Below are 19,721 nucleotides of genomic sequence, written 5' to 3'. Positions count from 1 at the left end.
GCAATATCTCCACCAAAAACCCAAGCAACCTCACAAATACGACCTCAGGAACAAAGAAACACCATAAATACAATTAAAAAACACAAAACTCCTTCTTCACAGAAGCACACCACGTTATCACAACCCACTCGTATTCAACCCAAACGCAAAGCCAAAGAAACACTTACACAATAAACTCCATTTAATAAAATTACAGGAATTATTATAATGATTTTTGTTTTGTTTTGTTTTGTTTTCCTCTTTCCTGATAGCGTTGGCTATTGTGCCCATCAATAGGTATGTTGGTAAGTACGAATTACATTATCCCTAGATGTCCAATGTACGTGTGTGATTTTTTTTTTTTTTTAAGGACCCTACATAACTTCACCAGACACAGACACAGACACTAATCGTTACTTGATTTTAATCCGTGCGATTAGTTAACCAGGCTAGACCTGAGTTCTCACAAGAAACACCGACAATAATAATAATAATAGAGTTTATTGTCCTACAGACTTTTCAATCCAATTATAGGACAAAGATAACATTATAATAGGTAGTGTACATAAATGTTAAATAAATCTAATTAAAACAAGTTAAAAAGTAATCGTAAACGATTTACATAAAGCGCATTTCCACTTGCATTCATTTCCCATTTATAAGATGCAACTTCTGTTAAAATCGTAAAAATCCGGCCACAAATATGAAAATAGCGTTGCACATGGGCAATCCATTTTTGACGTGTTACTTCAATTTCAGTTTATGAGAAGAATTTAATTTCAATGCTTTTCTAAATAAGAAAGTTGGAACTGCGCATGCGCAAACCTAAATTTTAAAACTAATGTTTAGATTTTCCTTTGTTCCATCGCCTAAGTATCAAATTTCATTTAAATTCTTCCATAAATAAAAAAGTTGGCACTGCGCATGCGCAAAACCAAATTTTGAAACTGGCGTTTGATTTTCCTTTATTCCAAGTGCCTATGTATCAAATTTCGTTTAAATTCTTCCATAAATAAAAAAGTTGGCACTGCGCATGCGCAAAACCAAATTTTGAAATTGGCGTTTGATTTTCCTTTATCCCAAGTGCCTATGTATCAAATTTCGTTTAAATTCTTCCATAAATAAAAAAGTTGGCACTGCGCATGCGCAAAACTAAATTTTGAAATTGGCGTTTGATTTTCCTTTATCCCAAGTGCCTATGTATCAAATTTCGTGTAAATTCTTCCGCAAATAAAAAAGTTGGCACTGCGCATGCGCAAAACCAAATTTTGAAATTGGCGTTTGATTTTCCTTTATCCCAAGTGCCTATGTATCAAATTTCGTTTAAATTCTTCCATAAATAAAAAAGTTGGCACTGCGCATGCGCAAAACCAAATTTTGAAATTGGCGTTTGATTTTCCTTTATTCCAAGTGCCTATGTATCAATTTTCATTCAAATACTTTTATAAGTAAAAAAGTTTGCAATTCGGTTTATAAATGGTCGAGATGCGAAAAGGGCACTGTGAATTTTGAATCGATTCGATTCAACTTTGGGCATTGCGTATTATATGGCTAAAGCTATGCCCATATTGAATTTCATGCAATTCAGTTCATAACTAACGGAGATGTAAAGGCGATCGAACATTTCTAAACAAAGTTATCGTTCACACGGACAGATAGATGGACAGACAGACAAAGGAACAGACGGAGAGACCAACCGGCAGGCGACAGATAGCAATGCAAAATTATAAACGATCTCTAGGATCGTTAATAAACGGCAAAAGTGTAAAATTATGGAACATGTAAAAAACGGTTTTTTTGTTTTTTTACAATAACTTTTTTTGTAAGCGGTACAGAAAAAATTCCTTCCTTGGTACAAGACTCGACACCATAACGAACCAAATAGCGAAAAAAGTAGAACAATAGCTCTTAAGATAAAAACTAGTAGCGTCGCAAAGTTAGCGGACGGACGGACGGACGGACGGACGGACAAAGTGGCCACAATAGCGCATTTTTTTTTATTTTTGTGGAAATGCGCTAAAAATAATATAATAAGAAAATTCACCTATATTAAAGAATTATTACCTGCATTATTAAGACAGAAAGAGAGAGCAAGGGCTCTAATTGGTGACGGAACATGCAGATATATGGTTATCCGCATGCGAATAGGACCCTCAAGTCACTGAATTCATCGAACTTGAGTCCCTGCGACTTTTTTTCTTATTCCCAAAACAAAAGACGATTACGATTAAGGACATATAAAAACCGCATCGCTCAAGGCCATACCAATAAGCGAACAACAGAAGTGCTTCGGTTACCTTATTAACGAGCTCCTCGCGAGTTTACAATTTTTACGGTGTCTGTCCGTCCGTCCGTTAGCACGATAACTCATAAACGAATGGACCGATTACGATGAAATTTTGCAGGTGGATTCTTTATTAAATTTATAGATCGGAGTTCGTGAATTGGCAATGTAGACAATAAAATAAAATAGACCCTTTTCATATCTCTGTTAGTTATGAACCGAATTGCATGAAATTCAATATGCGCATAGCATTAGCCATATAAAACACAATTCCAAAAGTTGAGCCTAATCGATCAGCATTTACAGTGTCCTTTGCGCATCTCGACCATCTACAGACCGAATTGCAAACTTTCTTATTTACGAAGGTATTTAAATGAAATTTGATACATAGCCACTTGGAATAGGTAAAACAAAATTTATCACCAGTTTCATAATTTCGTTTTGCGCATGCGCAGTGCCAACTTTCATATCTATGGAGGCATTCAAATGAAATTTGATACATAGCCACTTAAAATAAAAGCAAACGTAGCGCAATTTTCCAAATTTGGTTTTGTGTAGGATGTGCAGTGCCAACTTTCTTATTTATGGAAGCAACTAAATGAAATTTCAAACATATATACTTATACTACATATACACTTTAAATAAAAGCCCAACCCAACTAACATCAGGTTTAAAATTTGGTTTTGCACGTGCTATAGCCATACCCAGGAGCTCGTTTGCTGCTATATTTGTTTAATGAGTATTTCAGTGTATCATTAATCGATCAAGCGAATTTACCTTAAGTGAAGTTCGATCGTAATTATACGAGGGTCCAGTCCGAAGATATCACTTAATTTTTATGTAGATGTTTAAAGCAGTGTCGAAGTTGCGAGGAGGAGGAAGCGACCATATTTCCCCAGAAACCAAACCAATCCGCAAACGCCAAGGATTTAATATGCTCTAAATTTCAATATAATAGCAATTATGATAATAGTTAACTAACTGACATACTTAGGTCAGTAAAATTAAGTAAGACTTAGGTCTAACATTGTTTTTGCACACGTGTAATCCGAATTTAGAGGTTGTAAAATCGCGCAAAAGTTGATTCCTGAGACCATCCAACTGTTTTACATATTAAATCTGTTGATATCCCTGCGCGTCGGACAGCCGACGTTGAGGCGTGTCTCGTGGAATGTGATTTGTATATGTTACCGGCAAACTGCGAAATCCGGCATTTTGCAAAATGCCTAGGCATTTCGCGAACTGACGAATGCAACAGGCAAAGTGAGAAACGGAGCTGCAGTTCGCACTTTGCCTGCCTCTCTTTAGGGATTTCGCGAAATGCCTAAACATGCAGGCAAAGTGCGAAGGCTTCGTCATTTCCCACAGATTGCGCATACAGCGTTGCCATTGGATGGTAAACGACGCGACGATTGCGATTTTATTTAAGTACTCGCTAAATATTGCGCGCTCCCGTTTAGACTGCATTTCATCATTGACCTAAGTTTTCTGTTGAGTCAAGCTTTGGATTTACTGTGGAGAATATATCAGATGGGGGAAAGTACTAACGCGACGATTTTACGTTTGGCACCCCCGTACGCGCAATCTGTGGAAAATATCCGAGCATTCTCACTTTGCCTGAACGTTTAGGCATTTTGCGAAATCCCTAAAGAGAGGCAGGAGAAGTGCGAACTCGAGTTCCATTTATGACTTTGCCTGCTGCATTGGCCATTTCGCAAAATGCCTAGGGATTTTGCAAAAAGCCGGATTTCGCAGTTTGCCGGTAACATATACAGGGTGTTTTTTTGGGAGCTTTAGTTAAACGTTTCTGGGAAAGTAAAATACGTAGGTTTTTGAAAATTTGTACTTAGGAGTTACTCTGAAGGCCGAATCTATGTAAAATATTTTCAAAATGTCCGCACTTCCGGAAACACCGGAAGTAGATAGTAACTTCGTTATTTTAAATGGCAACCCCTATTTTTTATTGCATTTTTGTATTCTACGTGAAATTTCACTTCTTTTGATACCCATATGTCGGTATCTGCCATTTATGGTTTTTAAGTTATTTTGACTTTAAGAAAAAAAATCGCGGATGCAGATTGTATCTTGATAATTGATTACTTGAAAAAGGTTATAATCATGGCAACCCATTTTTATCAGTGCATAGAGAATGAATAGGGCTTTCTTTTAGCGTACTTAAAAAAAAGTTAAATTGCGTACAACCGCACCTATCGAGATCCAAATTTAAGAAACTTCAAAGTCTATAAACTCAGTTTTTTAAATGGAATGACCATGTTCTTAATATTGCATGAGATAGAGAATCGAAATTGGCATATTTTGATATTACACGTTTCTATAGCTATCTTTAACAGTTTCTGATTTATTCCCATTTCATTGAATTGATCTCGGAATTGATGCCATTTTTTTTCGCATTTTCTTTTTAGTAGTTGGCCATGATTTTATAACAATCGAATTTTAAACAAATCAAGGAATGGATTCTTTAATACCATTGATTCTAGTTCTAGTCTAAATAATTCATTAATAAATAACTCATTTATTAAGGATATAGGACGGAAAATTTTTGAAAAATTTGTTAATCTTGCATTTGCAATTCAATTCATTTTCTTAAATATTCTCTTGTAGAGCTTTGTATCACTTGTGCTTCAACGGTTTGTAGTGCATTAGGGGTACAAAATTTCCAAAATTCATACAATTTCGTTCCAGTTTTCGAATGAATGTACGGAAAGCACGCGCCGCGATTCTGCCCATTTCCCCATAAATAACAATTAAATTCCAAAATAGGTGAAACCACTGCGTCATTTTTCGATTTTTGAAAAACTTATGTTAACCTATAACAGTGGGTGATGGATTAGTATCACTAGATTTGTTTAAAATTCAATTGTTATAGAATCATGGCCGACTACTAAAAAGAAAATCCGAAAGAAATAGTGTCAATTCAATAAAATGGGAATAAGTCAGAAACTGTTAAAGATAGCTATAGGAACATGTATTGTCAAAATATGCCCATTTCGATTCTCTATCTCATGGAATAGTAAGAACATGGTCATTGCATTTAAAAAAACCGAGTTTTTAGTCTTTGAAGTTTCATAAATTTGGATATCCATAGGGGCGGTCGTACGCAACATAACTTTTTTTTAAGTGCACTAAAAGAAAGCCCTATTCATTCTCTATGCACTGATAAAAATAGGTTTCCATGACTACAACCGTTTTCAAGTAATCAATTATCAAGGTACCATCTGCATCCGCCATTTTTTTTCTTAAAGTCAAAATAACTTAAAAATCATAAATGGTAGATCGACATATGGCTATCAAAAGAAGTGAAATTTCACGTAGAATCCAAAAATGCAATAAAAAATAGGGGTTGCTATTTAAAATAACGACTTTACTATCTACTTCCGGTGTTTCCGGAAGTGCGGCCATTTTGAATATATTTTACATCGATTCGGCCTTCAGAGTAACTCCTAAGTACAAATTTTCAAAAACCTACCTATTTTACTTTCCCAGAAACTTTTAACTAAAGCTCCCAAAAAAACACCCTGTATATTTACGTCCACTCCACTATTAGCAAGCATCTGTCTTAACCATCTGCTTAGAGTATCTTTGGTCACGGTCGAATGTGGTTTCTTAAGCGACAGGAATAGAAAATCGCTATCCCATTTTCTGTAAACCTGGGTTCTGGTGATGTACTCCTTAATTGTGCGAGTCACACACAGTGACGGTTTATCAACAAACGATGGTGTTGAATCCAGCAAGCTGAGTTGGGGTAGATGTTGATTTGAAATAAGAACAAGTGCTTTCACGGTTCCTTTATTCTAGCACCTTACACTAATTCTTACACTAAATGGACTGTATTTACCAACTACGCTTACTGAACTAAACTTAAGCCTAGAAAAACATTAATATATATCGTAAGATGGTTAGGGAGTCCTTTTCCCAAAATGGGCGGATATTGCCGCTCGTTAATCATGGCTCACTTCTAATTCTCCGTGTCGAATTATGAGTTCGCTCCCTAACATTCTCGCCCCTTTGAGGACGAGTCCTCAACAAAACTGCGTAATTGCAGAGGCAGTGGACTTAATTTCGTCACTGATCTTATAAACTCACCATTAACTGTTTTTAATTTGACTACCCGGACCTTATTATCGCGTCCAGGCATCACCTCTAAAATTCTGGCTAGACACCACTCAAGAGGGGGTAAGTGATCCTCCCTCACTAACACTAGATCTCCAACTAGTAAATTGGACTCCGAAGTTTTCCATTTTGGTCGATTTTGTAATAAATTTAGGTAATCTCTCGACCACATTTTCCAAAAATCTTGCCTCAATTTGGAGCATTGCTGCCAAATATTGAGACGATTAAGTGGCAATTCTGATACGTCCCTTTCCGGAAATGAAGATAGTGGTTGGCCTATTAGGAAATGCCCCGGCGTTAAACAAGTCAAATCGGAAATTGAATCTGACATGGGCTGTAGCGGCCTTGAATTCAGAATTGCTTCTATTTGGGTCAATACAGTACATAAAACTTCAAATGATAATACTGAATTTCCAATTACCCTTTTTAGGTGGAATTTTGTACTTTTTATGCCAGCTTCCCACAATCCACCCCAGTGGGGGCTACTTGGCGGTATACACTTCCATTGAATTTCACTAGTGGATACGAAATCCTGAATCTTGCAAACGTGTTCTTTACAGAACTTATAGACCTCATGCAATGCATTATTTGCCCCTTTGAAATTTGTCGCGTTGTCACTACTGATAGAAATCGGATTTCCCCGCCGAGAAACAAAACGCTTTAGTGCTAGCATAAAATCATTAGTAGACAGACTACTAACTAATTCAATGTGTATGGCTTTGGTAGCCATGCACACGAAGAGTGCAATGTAAGATTTACTCACACGTGCCTTACGCAACCGTGACTCCTTGACCATTATAGGACCTCCAAAATCGAGACCGGTGTGCAAAAAGGCACGAACCAACTGTGTTCGCTCAATAGGCAAACTCCCCATAAGTTGCTTAGAGCCAACTGCTCTAAATCGGTGACATTTCACGCACCTAAGTATAATTGCCTTTATTCGTCGCAAAGACCTTATAGGCCAAACCCGTTGTCGTAGACTGTTAAGGACTGCCCTTGGGCCAGCATGGCCTAACCTTAAATGTTCGCCTTCAATCATTATGTCGGTAACATGATCCTTACAAGGAAGAATAACTGGATGCTTAGCATCAAATGACAAAGGAGCATTTTCCAGTCGTCCTCCTACTCTTAGCAACCCATTCGTAACCAGAAAAGGGTTCAGAGACAAAAGTACACTGTTTTTTGGCAGTGACTTATTCTCTTTTAAACATGTTATTTCTTCCGAGAAGTATTTCATTTGAACGATCCTAAAAATACAAATACGAGATCTGCTAATGTCCTGTGTAGAAAGAGCGCCATAAACCTTTAAAGAACCTTTCCGTGTGTTTGTTACGAATCTCATCATATAAGCAATGCATCGTTGCATCCTAATAAAGGAAGAGAACCTGGACAAAATTTGTATGTCAATCGTTGTTGTTTGAATGAGCGAAACCTGTTTTTGTTCAGGTACCGAAGAAATTTCTAGTGTTATCTGTTCCGGTTTTAAAAAACACTCTGGATCCGACAAGAATTCAGGCCCCTGAAACCAAGTCTTACATTCCAACAAACTCTCGGGGTCTAGTCCGCGAGATATATAGTCTGCGGGATTTAAAGCCGATGAGATGTGCCTAATCTCCGCATCCAAAGTTAAGTCCTGAATTTCTGATACCCTGTTGGCTACAAATGTGGTCCAACGTGAAGGCGATGACTGCGTCCACGCAAGTACAATTTTAGAATCACTGTATAAAACAACTTTATCCCATTTAAATTTCATACATGACCTAAATTTATCACCAATAATAGTAATCCGCAAAGCTCCAGCCTAGGCAAGGAGACCGTTTTGAGAGGCGAAACCCTAGATTTTGAGCAAACAAGATTACACGAAACCCTATTATCGTCGTATAAAACCCTGACATACAGACAAGCTCCATACGCCACCATGCTTGCATCGGAAAACCCTATAAGTTGTATACTTGTTACCTTTCCAGGTTCCAATATCCATCGCTTTATACACAGCTCCTTTAACCTTGGCAATTTCCTATAAAACCCTAGCCATTCAGTTAATAACTGAAGTGGTAAAATATCATCCCATTGAAGCTTTTGTGCCCATAACCGTTGCATGAATACCTTGGCTGAAATTGTCACAACCCCTACAAATCCTATAGGATCGAATATCTGGCCTATGATGCCTAAAACTTCGCGCTTAGTAAACCTATCCTTTTTTATTAATTCCGGTATCGATACCTGAAAGAAATCAGACACAGGATCCCATAAAACGCCCAAAACTTTAGAAGTCATTTCTTTTTGAAAAGACACCAAAGACCCGTTATTAGAATTCCATTTATGCAGTTTAAACCCTGCCGACGCTAATAATGAGGTTAATTCAGTTTGTAATTTAATTACTTCATCTAACGTATTAGCTCCTCCTAATATATCATCAACGTACGTCTGTTGTAGCAAAACCTGCGCCGCCAACGGATAGGACTCTTTACCCTGATTTGCTAATTCTACCAATGTGCGAGTTGCTAGAAACGGACTGCAACTGCTTCCATAAGTGACTGTTTGTAATTCGAGATGACGCATTTGTGCTGATGGGTCATCCCTCCAAATAATATTTTGTAAAACTCTATCATCCGGATGAACCTGTACGCACCTAAACATTTTTTGAATATCACTTGTTAAAACATATTTAAATGTTCGAAATCTAACAATAATGTCAAACAAATCCGGTTGAACTGGATTTCCCTTTAGCAAAATGTCATTCAGACTTAAACCGGAAGTAGTTTTCATCGATCCATCGAATACTACCCGATATTTTGTAGTTGACTTATCCTCTCGAATTACGCAATGATGCGGAAAGTAGTATCTACGTTTTTCTAAAAGCCTAGCATCATTAGTAATATCCTTTGCATGACCTAATTCCAAATATTCTTCAATAAAAGCCGTATATTCCTTTTTTAAATGTGGATCCCTCTGAAACCGTTTCTCTAACGACAAGAACCTTTGTGTAGCCATAGAAAGAGATTCACCTAACGATGAAGCCCTATAATCCTTCCGAATAGGCAACCTAACTTCAAATTTACCTGAATCTAACCTTTTCGTAGTTTTGAAATAAATTTCTTCACACGTCTTATCCTCAGGGGACATGTGTCTTTTACCTGAAATCTCCTCTAATCTCCAAAATTGTGGGATCAATAAATCTAAGTCTGGGCCTTGCGAAAATAAAGAGACCATCACGTTTGACCATATGCTTGTTCTACTAGGACCACTCTCCCCTATAACCCAACCAAACAAGGTATTTTGGAGAACCGGAAGCCCGTCACCTAATTTTAGAATCCCCTCAATAAGCACATTGAAGTAAATATCCGCTCCCAACAGTAAGTCTATTTCCCGTGGAACACCGAATTTTGCATCGGCCAACTCCAAACCGCTGGGTATGTTTAAAGAACCGATATCAACGAAAGCCTGAGGTAATGGACCAGTAATTTCTCTCGGCATAATAGCACACACTGTAGCAACCCTTTCCCTGGAATAACATTGGGACTCAATCTCAACCCTTACAACACTAGTGATCTTAACATCCCTTTTCGCAAAACCAGCAATGTGAATGTTTGCCAAATTCCTTGGCAACCCTAATTTTTCTGCCATATGAGACGTAATAACTGAACACATAGAGGCCGAATCCAAAAGTGCTCTACCCTGTATCCTGGAACCATCATGGCAAACCAAATTGACCATAGCTGTTGGTAATACAACCTGAGTCTCCGCCTTGGATACTAAACATGGAACCATTTTTTCAGCTGTAGTAGATAACATTACCGTCGATGTAGACTGTGGTAAATCTCTACCATTCCCTTGTGACCTATCATCAGTACCCTGGTTGTCTCTTTGCTGCCAATTAAACCTATTTAGACCTTGATTCACCCCATTACTTCCATCCCCCTTTCGTTGTTTCTCCTCATGTAACGAGGAATGATGCCTTCCCTTGCAAATTCTACAGCCATCCGATTTACAGCTGTTTGCCGTATGTTTATATCCCAAACAATTGTAGCAAAGCCGATTCTTTGTTACGAAGTCTCTTTTATGAGCTAAATCAAATGTTTGAAATCTGTTGCACCTGTGGATAGCATGCTTGTCTAAATTGCAACAAATGCATTTGAGTGTTGCATTTTCTGTTGCCCCTGTTAATGATAAATAACTAGCCTTGAATGATTTTTGTTTGTACTCTGGTTTAGTTAATGATTCCAGAGCGGAACACCGTTTGTCCAAAAAATCCATAAAAGTTGAAAAACTTGGCAATACCGTAGAATCACGCTCAAGCTTATAAGCTCGGTGTGTGTCAAAATCTAATTTTGATGCCATTATATACACCAAAATTAAGTCCCATGCCTCTACGGGAACCCCTAAAGCTGCAAGAGCATTGTAGTTTTGTTTAAGTCTTGTGATAAAATTCCTCAAAGATGGTGAATCACCCTTTAAAAGTTGTGCTTCCAGTAAATTTTGAATGTGGCAGTTTATTGTAACTAATTTATTATCATACCTTTTCTTTAAAATCTCTAGCGCAACATCATAATTTGACTCGGTAGTTTTTAGGTCCTTGATCACTAATAGTGGCTCATTCTTTAAAACTGACTTAAGATATATGAACTTCTGAACCTTATTTAAGTGCTTATCACAATTAATGAGAGAGTCAAATAACTCTATAAAAGAGTTATACTCTTCGTATTTGCCGGAAAAAGTTGGTATATTGATATTCGGAAGTTTGACCTTAGAAGAGGAACTTGCTGAAGGCCCTGAATTATCCGCGACATTACTTGACTCCCCACCACCTTGCTGTTCTGAATTTAATCGTTTAGAAATTGTAGTTTTAAGTTTGCTATGTAAAGATGTATATTGTAATTCTACTTCAACCCTATCACTCTCTTGGCTACCATCTATTTCCTCTAATTGATCCTGAATGTTCTCATATTCTTCGTACGCCTTAACTAACATAGTTTCCCTAATTACAAATTCATTACTGTCAATCAATAAATTGTCATCATTTGCCGTTACAAAATGTTCAATTCTAGTAATTTTCGCCTTAATTCTACCTCGCTTGTGGACCATAGTATCCCTATCTGCCATTTTGTTAAACTTATTGAAAACGTATAAATATTTCGTTGACAAGCCTTATTTTCCTACAAAATAGTCATTTCTCAAGCGTGAAACACAATCAACCTATGTTCCTAAACAATCAAATGCATGCGTACCTAATGTTAGCTTGGATTGAATATACAATAGCAAAAGTAACCTATTCCAAATTAAATTCTTATTGCGTGAAAAACGACTTAATTAGTTTGAAAAAGTCGCAAAGTGCCTAAATTAACTATAACTAATTTTATTAATGTCCGTTTGTGATAAAAAAAACTTCCTTTTCTATAATTAACTATTGGGTGTAAAATGTAATACAAACAGTTGCCTATACCTTCTTTGATCCCTTAAAGTACCGCCTATGGGTTTTGTCACATCTGTTTTCAACAAAGTATCAAATTACTGTGGGCATTCGTGTCAACCAAACTTTTACTATGTATTTTAATAATCAAACTAAACATCTACTTATAGTTAATCAATCCAATACTAATCCTAAAGCGTAAAAATAACCTTTCTAAATTGAAATAGTGCACCCTTTGTAACATTTCTTTCCTTACTTTTCTGTTTAAGCCTTCCCTTGGTATTAAGTTATGCTAACAAGTAACTTGAATACCAATATGTAATAGGTACCTATAACGTATGTGTAACGTGTAACAACATAAAAAGATCTGACCTTGTGTTTCTCGAAGATGCTGAAGCTTCACCGTTGTTCAACCCTTCTTGTAAAATATCCTTGAAACGATCTCTTTACAGTGCGTATCCTTGATGCTGTTGTGAATCGGTTTTGCCCGTGTAAAAACCGTCCTTGCATATGCTCAAGCTGCCACCAATCCACAATCCTTGCCTTAGTCCAATCCCGCGAAACCACTCGTACGAACCCTTTTGCTCTCGATCAATCCGCCTCGATGTTGTCGATAAGTCCGTCCAATCTTCAATTAATCCGGGTCGAAGATGACCAATGTTGAATCCAGCAAGCCGAGTTGGGGTAGATGTTGATTTGAAATAAGAACAAGTGCTTTCACGGTTCCTTTATTCTAGCACCTTACACTAATTCTTACACTAAATGGACTGTATTTACCAACTACGCTTACTGAACTAAACTTAAGCCTAGAAAAACATTAATATATATCGTAAGATGGTTAGGGAGTCCTTTTCCCAAAATGGGCGGATATTGCCGCTCGTTAATCATGGCTCACTTCTAATTCTCCGTGTCGAATTATGAGTTCGCTCCCTAACAGATGGAATATGCAGCGTAGGGTGATGAGGCTTACCCAACCGGCTTGTTTTAATTGGGTCGGAAATCTTGATTGACAACCCTTCTGATGTAAACATTAGATTGGAAATTCTAATTAAAGACAATGTTTGTAGCCTTTCCCCTGTAGTCAGGGCTAACAAAGTCACTAGTTTCTGAGAAAGGGTTTTTTAATTCTGCGGGTTCGTAAGCTTCTCGATGTAGTTCAGCACGGGGGATGGATTCCAGGTCGTCTTATATCTTGCCTTTGGTGGTCGGATTCTAAACAGTCCTTTTTTAAACCTCTTAATTAGCGGGTTAGGGCAAAAATCTGTAACGCATAGAAACGAAAGAGCCGAGACATGCGAATTACAATTTCCGTAATTTAAATTGGAAGTATTTGCTAATTCCTGAAGAAAGAATAAGACTTTTTTGGTTTCCGGCTCAAAAGGTGCTATATTCTCCTTAGTGCAAAAATTCCACCACAATCGGAACGAGATGTTATATTGTCGTAGAGTAGACTCCGTTACTGAAGAAGTTAAGGTGTTTATAGCAGACTCCGGGACGCCCTTGTTTAGAAACGCTTCCCTGATAATTTCGCTCCTACCAGGGTAAGCGATCTTGCCAATGGATGCGTTCTGGAAAAAGGAGGCGAAAGTAAATTAGGCGAAGGTGCGTCAAAAGTTCCACTTTTCCGATAATTAACTTGTCTAGTAAAGGGTACCACGGTTGTGAACGCCACCAAGATACCACTATAATGCCTTCCGCTTTATCTTGGATAATTTTTGTAAGGGTACGCAAAACTAAATTGAAATTGAAGTAGTAATTGCTCCACTTAACTGTGAAGGCATCTACTGCGAAAGAGCCCGGGTCTTTATACCAGGAGATGTATCTGGAGCATTTGTTATTAATGTAAGAAGCAAACAAGTCTACTTCCGGTTCGCCAAATGTCTTTACTAAATGATCATAGGCCGAAGAAGATAATTCCCACTCTTTTTCTTACTTCGCCTTCGGGATTCCTCGTCAGCTACGAAGTTATCCTTGGAGCTGATATAAGAAGCGAAGATCCAAAGATTCTTTTTTTCACACCACTGCCATGTTTCTCTCGCTAGTCGACAGAGGTTTGGAAACTGAATGCTTCCCATTCTATTAATGTACGATATGGCCGTGGTGTTATCGCATCTTACTAAAATATTATGATTCCTAAGATTACGAGTGTAACATTGTAACGCATAAAAGATTGCTTGAAGTTCCAGGTAATTTATGTGTCGGTCTTTAAGCGAATCTGTCCAAAAACCGTGCGTCTTACTCATCGTTCTGAATGTTATTATCCACTAGAAAGATATTGTTTGTCTACCATAAAATGTCAGGTAACGCACTCTCTGGGATCGGCATAATCGCGTTATAGTTCAGGTTATGGTTTTGAAGGGCTAAAAACTTTGCCCTTTCCAGAGACTTCGTATAAAGAAAGCCGTACTTTACCGCCGGACAACCCGAAACTAAAATGCCAATGAACTTTGCAAATTCTCTAATCCTGCACCTTTTGCGTGTTAACAGGTTTGAAGCTAAAGAAAAACACCATACTTTCTCTTTTCTCTGTTGGGAGTGTCACCTTCAAGGCACTATCTATTATAAAACCCAAGAACTTTTTGCTCTTACTGGGAATTAAATTACTTTTATCATAGTTTACTAAGAAACCCAGAGATTCTAATAGTTCTAAAGTAAGCGCCGTATACCGGGTGCATTCTTGGAAGGAGTTTCCATAGATTAAAAAGTCATCCAAGTAATTAACTATTGGAATATTCACCGACCGAAGATATGTGATCACTGGTTTCATGTTTGGTAAAATTGTAAGGCGCTGACCTTAAGCCAAACGGAATACGGGTGAACTCGTACAATTTGCTTTCAAAGTAGAAGCTCAAAAATTTTCGAGATTCTTGATGTATAGATATAACGTAAAACCATAGTATGGTAAAACGTAGTATGCCTCTTTAAGGTCAATGGTGGTCAAAAACAATCTTGGCGGACGAGTTTTAACGCCGTTCTTAGATCTTCCATTTTAAAATGGGGAGATTCTACGCAAAGGTTAAGCTTCTTTAGATTTAAAATAAACCTTTTATCTCCGTTTGGTTTGTCCGCTAGAAAGATGCTGGAGACAAACTGAACTGCACATGGTTTACAAGCCTCGGTTACCTTGCGATTAAAAAGGTCGTTAATGGCCGAACCTAGTAAGGCGGTTTCAGAAGTAGAAAAAGAACTCGTAAAAGCGGCTGTGTTAACCGGAGGGGCCAATAGAAAAGGTATTTTGTACCCTTCGATCCAAGACAAAATTGATGCATCACCTTTTTTTTGCCAAATAATTATTAGTGTATTAGTTTAGTTTACTACAGTAGGCAATTTTTCAAAATTTCAAAATTTTTTTTTACTTCAAAACTACATTTTTTTCAACACTAACCACTTTGCTCCGGTCAAACTTACAGATCATATCAACCATACATAAATAAAGTAAATTCTAAAGCGGTAACGCTTAATTACAATTAGGGTGCTAATTAAGGGGTGATTTCCTCAATTTTTTTACCAAAAAAAGAACCAACTTTATTTTGAGCGTAACTCACTTAGTTTTGATACTAGGAACTTTTCTTAAAAACAAAATGAAAGGTTTTTTCAAACACTTTAAAAAAAGTATTCATAGGTTTTCCCCGAAAAGTGCTTCATTTTTTGGTTATTTCACGTTGAAGTACTCGATTTGGAATTTGACGAATGAGAACCTACTTTTCATGAGCTACAACTTTGTTTCTACTGGGTCTATAGACTTCATAGGTATATAGACCATTTTGTTTGTTTTTTTATAAGCTATATTTTTGCTAAGAATACTTTTTTCGATACAATACTTACTTTTAGAGTTGTTTGCGAAAAACCGTCTGAAAACGTGTTTTTTTTTGTTGAAAAATGAACATTTTCACTCGCAATTAACTCGAATACTATTGACTTAGTGAAAAAACTCTAGAGAACAAAAGTTGCTTAGAATTACTCAATTTATCAATTTTCGGACTTATTTTGAACGTATTCACGCCCCAAGTAAAAGCAACCCTGGGCTCAAGTTCACCTTTGAAGTAGAGGGTAAGAGGAACCTAAATCCAAATTTTGAAGCAAATCCGTCGAGGCGCGAAAAATTACACGGCAAAACGGTCATTTACTGGCCTATGAAAGACATGCTGTAACTCATCAGTTTAAGAGGCCGTTCTCTGCATACGACTAGGAAAGCGCTTCAATAGAAATTATATGGGATGGGTCGAATAGCGTGTCTAGGTGTGGGACTTAGTATAACATTTTGAGTAAATTGGATTCTATACCGTGTTGTTAGGTGCCGATGTAAAGATAAAGGACACATCTATGCCTCTATTGTAACAGATTTTTGATTTAATACTCAAATTTTGCATAAATAATTGTAGAAGTACTTGATATTTATGGTATTTTCGGGTGCCGTAATTATTAATATTTAAAAAATATCAAAAATCTGTTACAAGAGAGGCGTAGAAAAAAGGTTTTAGAATCAAACATGACTTTGTTGATGCTAACTAACACCGTTTTCGAAAAAATCGCTAAGAGCGGAGCCTAAAAATGCGTAACTATTTCATGCGCGTGACCGCCTCTTAATATAATTAAATAAATCACCGGAAAATAGTTCACTCGTATACCTCGTACCTTCCTACTTATAAGATTATACGCCTGAAACCTATCAAGCTTTCTAATTGTATGGAAATTGGAAATCACGCACGGATCTAGCTTGTATTTTACAGCTAATAAGACGCTGCTAATCTCATTGTAAAAGCTCTATTGTTCAATCTCGGTAAAGTAGATTAGTAATTACCATTCTATTTGAGCTCGTGAAGGCGCTATATTAGTTGCAATTATTAGTCCTTCAGATTGACTTTGTCTTGTACGCGTTCGGGGTTCCCTTGTTCCAGTCGTCACCCCTACATATATTTATAAGCCAATCTTTATACGACTGTGCATGTCAGATACGAAAATCCCATTAAGACATACCGATTAAATTTATGTATTTCCATATGGGGTTTTGACAAAGCGACTAACAAAACTTTTACGCCAAGGTTAGAGGTAACAGTAGGAAAAAATAACATGGAAGGTATACTGGGTGCCTATCAATGCACCTAGAAAAATGTTTTTCAAAATAGCGGTTTTCGAGATATTGATATCAACTTCATTATTTTAAATGGACATTATACAGGTATATACAGTGTTAATTATTGTCATGCAGATATTTCCGAAGATACAGGAGGTGATAGCACTCGTTAAAATAAAAAAAATGGAAATATGTATGTGGTCTAAAGGCCGTCATTTTCGATATACAGAGTGACAAAGTTTCAATTTTTTCTCGTATTTTATTATTATTATTAATTGTTTCAAAAACTTGATATATCACTTAAAAATAAAAGCAAATAAATAAAAAATAAATAAAAATTATTTTTTATAATCTCTCCAATAAAGCATCAAAACCATCAAAATCACGTTAGCCCCCCACTTTTTGAATTTTCAAAATATTTTTATTGCAATCGTTTGTTGGTGTTTGTTAGTTACATTTTTACGTTTGTTGGTTGATCGTTACTTAATTATTCAAAATTCAAAAATTTGGGCGTATAGTTGGCCCCCCCACTTTTTGAATTTTCAGAATATTTTTTTGCAATGGTTTTCTGGTCGTTTGTTGGTATTTCTTAGTTACATTTTCACGTTTGTCGGTTGATCGTTATTTAATTATTCAAATTTCAAAATTTAGACGTAGAGTTTTCGCCTTAGTGCTGATGTGGGCACAATCGACATAGTGTCCGTCGGCGTAGTGTCCCTAGTCGGCGATATGGACCATAAAAAAATCTGGTCGGCGTTGTGGGCATTCGGCGAAGTATCCTAGGCCCTTAAATGACTGCGTGCGACATTAGATGTGGCCAAAGAAGAAGAAATTAAGTATTTTTGTCTGTATCTGTATAATATAGAGTACAGCAAGAACTTTGGGATTTAGGTATTTTCGAGGGTATTTTAGATGATTTGCATAAATAATTAAGGATAAGGAAGTGTAGGGACTATCCTTAATCTTTAATAGTACGTACCATGGCGTATTAGGCCATGGTACGTACTACCACCCACCAACTTTCAACAAACGATTACTGTTTCTAAAATAAATAAACAATTAAAATATTTTGAAAATTCAAAAAGGGGGGGGGGGTAACTTGATGCCGGTAGCATCAAAATAGTTGGTCTCGGTATACAGGGTGTTACATTTTTCTTTGCCATCCTGTATAAGGAAGGCGACGGCTGTTAGACCATTGAATTTATAACTATCAGACCATGCATATATGACTATATGTATTTGCATTTTTTTTATTTTGACGAGTAGTTTCAGCCCCTGAAATATCTGCATGACATTAATTAACAGGCTGTATCGAGGTTAATATTTAAAACAGTTATTATCAGCAGACGCAGCGTAATTCGTACCGCGCCTAGCAGTCAATGTCCCCCTAATTCCAATTCAGCGGAGTTGAAGATTAGGTTATTTGTAGGTTTAAAAAAGGTTTAAAATTGTGTTCCCACATTTTTTAAAGCAACGTTGTACAAAAATGGTATAGTTATCCGAAGGGATAACGAGTCTGCTATTTACGATTATTTCTCCCGTGTACGGATTTTTACGTTCGTGGTCCGTCAGTCATTATTCCCTTAAACTTGAGTAATTTTCGCGCCCCTTCTTGTCTGCAACGTAAGCGGTGGGCTACACGGCTTACACAACTTACGCCTAAAGCCGGCCCTGGTGTATGTTGTCGGACAACCTGTCGGGCACGGAAATGAAACTATTTATGATGCTTGTTGCATGCAGACTCGTGGAGTGGAAAATTTCGTTATTCAATGGTCAAGTTGATAATGATAGGCAACTTTCGCTGCATACAAACCTGACGTGCTTGTTGCTTGTTGAAGCAAGATGAGTGTAGTGCGAGACAGGAAATGTTATAGAAAGAGTGCAAGCACAAAGAAGAAAGAACATCGTTCCGTTCTCCCACAAAATATAAAAATGTTGTTTTGTTTTGGTTTGAAAAATTCAATTTGTATCGGGGTGTATTTCAATTAAAACTATTAATATCGTTGCATACGTGAGTGAGTGACTAACACTTGCCTGTTCTTCCGTTTGTGGGAATATCATTATAGGTAAGAAGTATCTATAATTGAATGTACCTAACCTCACACAACCGGTAAATGTTCATTTTGAATTTTGAACGTCAGTTTATTATTTGCGCCATAAATGTCGTAGTCTAGAGCTACTGTTGCGCATTTGTGTATGTTCTATTTTTCCGAGGGCGGAAATTCAAGATTATTACTATCTAATTCCTTTGTAGTTAAATCATCATATTAAAAATGTTGGACAGTTTGGTATTTTCGCTGTAGCTTTGCCGGTATGTCGTTAGCGCTTAATTTTTGAAGACACGTTCTTTACTTTTTCTAACTTATGTATATCATTGGGCATTTTTGAACACCCCGAGCAATTCACAAGTAAACAAGGCTATTAACCATTGAAGATGAGATTTGAACTATACTGTGGGCATTCCTAATTACAAACCGGCAAAGCTACAGCGAATATACTTATATAAAATGCCCAATAAAATAAGGAACACAGACAATAAATAAATTTATTTTAAATTGCTACTAAAAAAGACCAGTCCAATAGGTACCACAACCACTGAATACTGATATGTACTCACGAGTGTACTCATCTCCCTAATTAGTGCAGCGGAGAGACCCGCGAAATCGTTCAAAACATTTTTTCGGAGTAGAAAGAATTGGGATGGGACCCATTCCATTTTGTTCAGAAATGTTTGAACCTTTAGAATCTCGCTTTACGACATTTTCCCGTGATCCTGACAAAAGTTATAGGCCGCTAAAGTTGAACCATTGAATTTATATCTCAATGGTTGAACTTTACTCAT

At 37.0% G+C, this 19,721-nt stretch overlaps 1 protein-coding gene across 1 annotated transcript in view; it reads left to right on the top strand.

The window, feature by feature from the left end:
* The first annotated feature begins 18,706 nt into the window (after window positions 1-18,706).
* Window positions 18,707-19,721, top strand: part of LOC116163595 — a 28,984-nt gene continuing 27,969 nt past the window's right edge. The window contains exon 1 of the mRNA XM_031477609.1: window positions 18,707-18,945. The gene's annotated coding sequence lies outside the window, so the exon portion shown is untranslated. The remainder of the gene's footprint in view (window positions 18,946-19,721) is intronic.

The sequence above is a fragment of the Photinus pyralis genome, unplaced genomic scaffold, assembly GCF_008802855.1.
Source record: "Photinus pyralis isolate 1611_PpyrPB1 unplaced genomic scaffold, Ppyr1.3 Ppyr1.4_LG2, whole genome shotgun sequence".
Classification (NCBI taxonomy): Eukaryota; Metazoa; Arthropoda; class Insecta; order Coleoptera; family Lampyridae; genus Photinus; species Photinus pyralis.
This window is presented reverse-complemented; position numbering and strand designations above follow the sequence as displayed.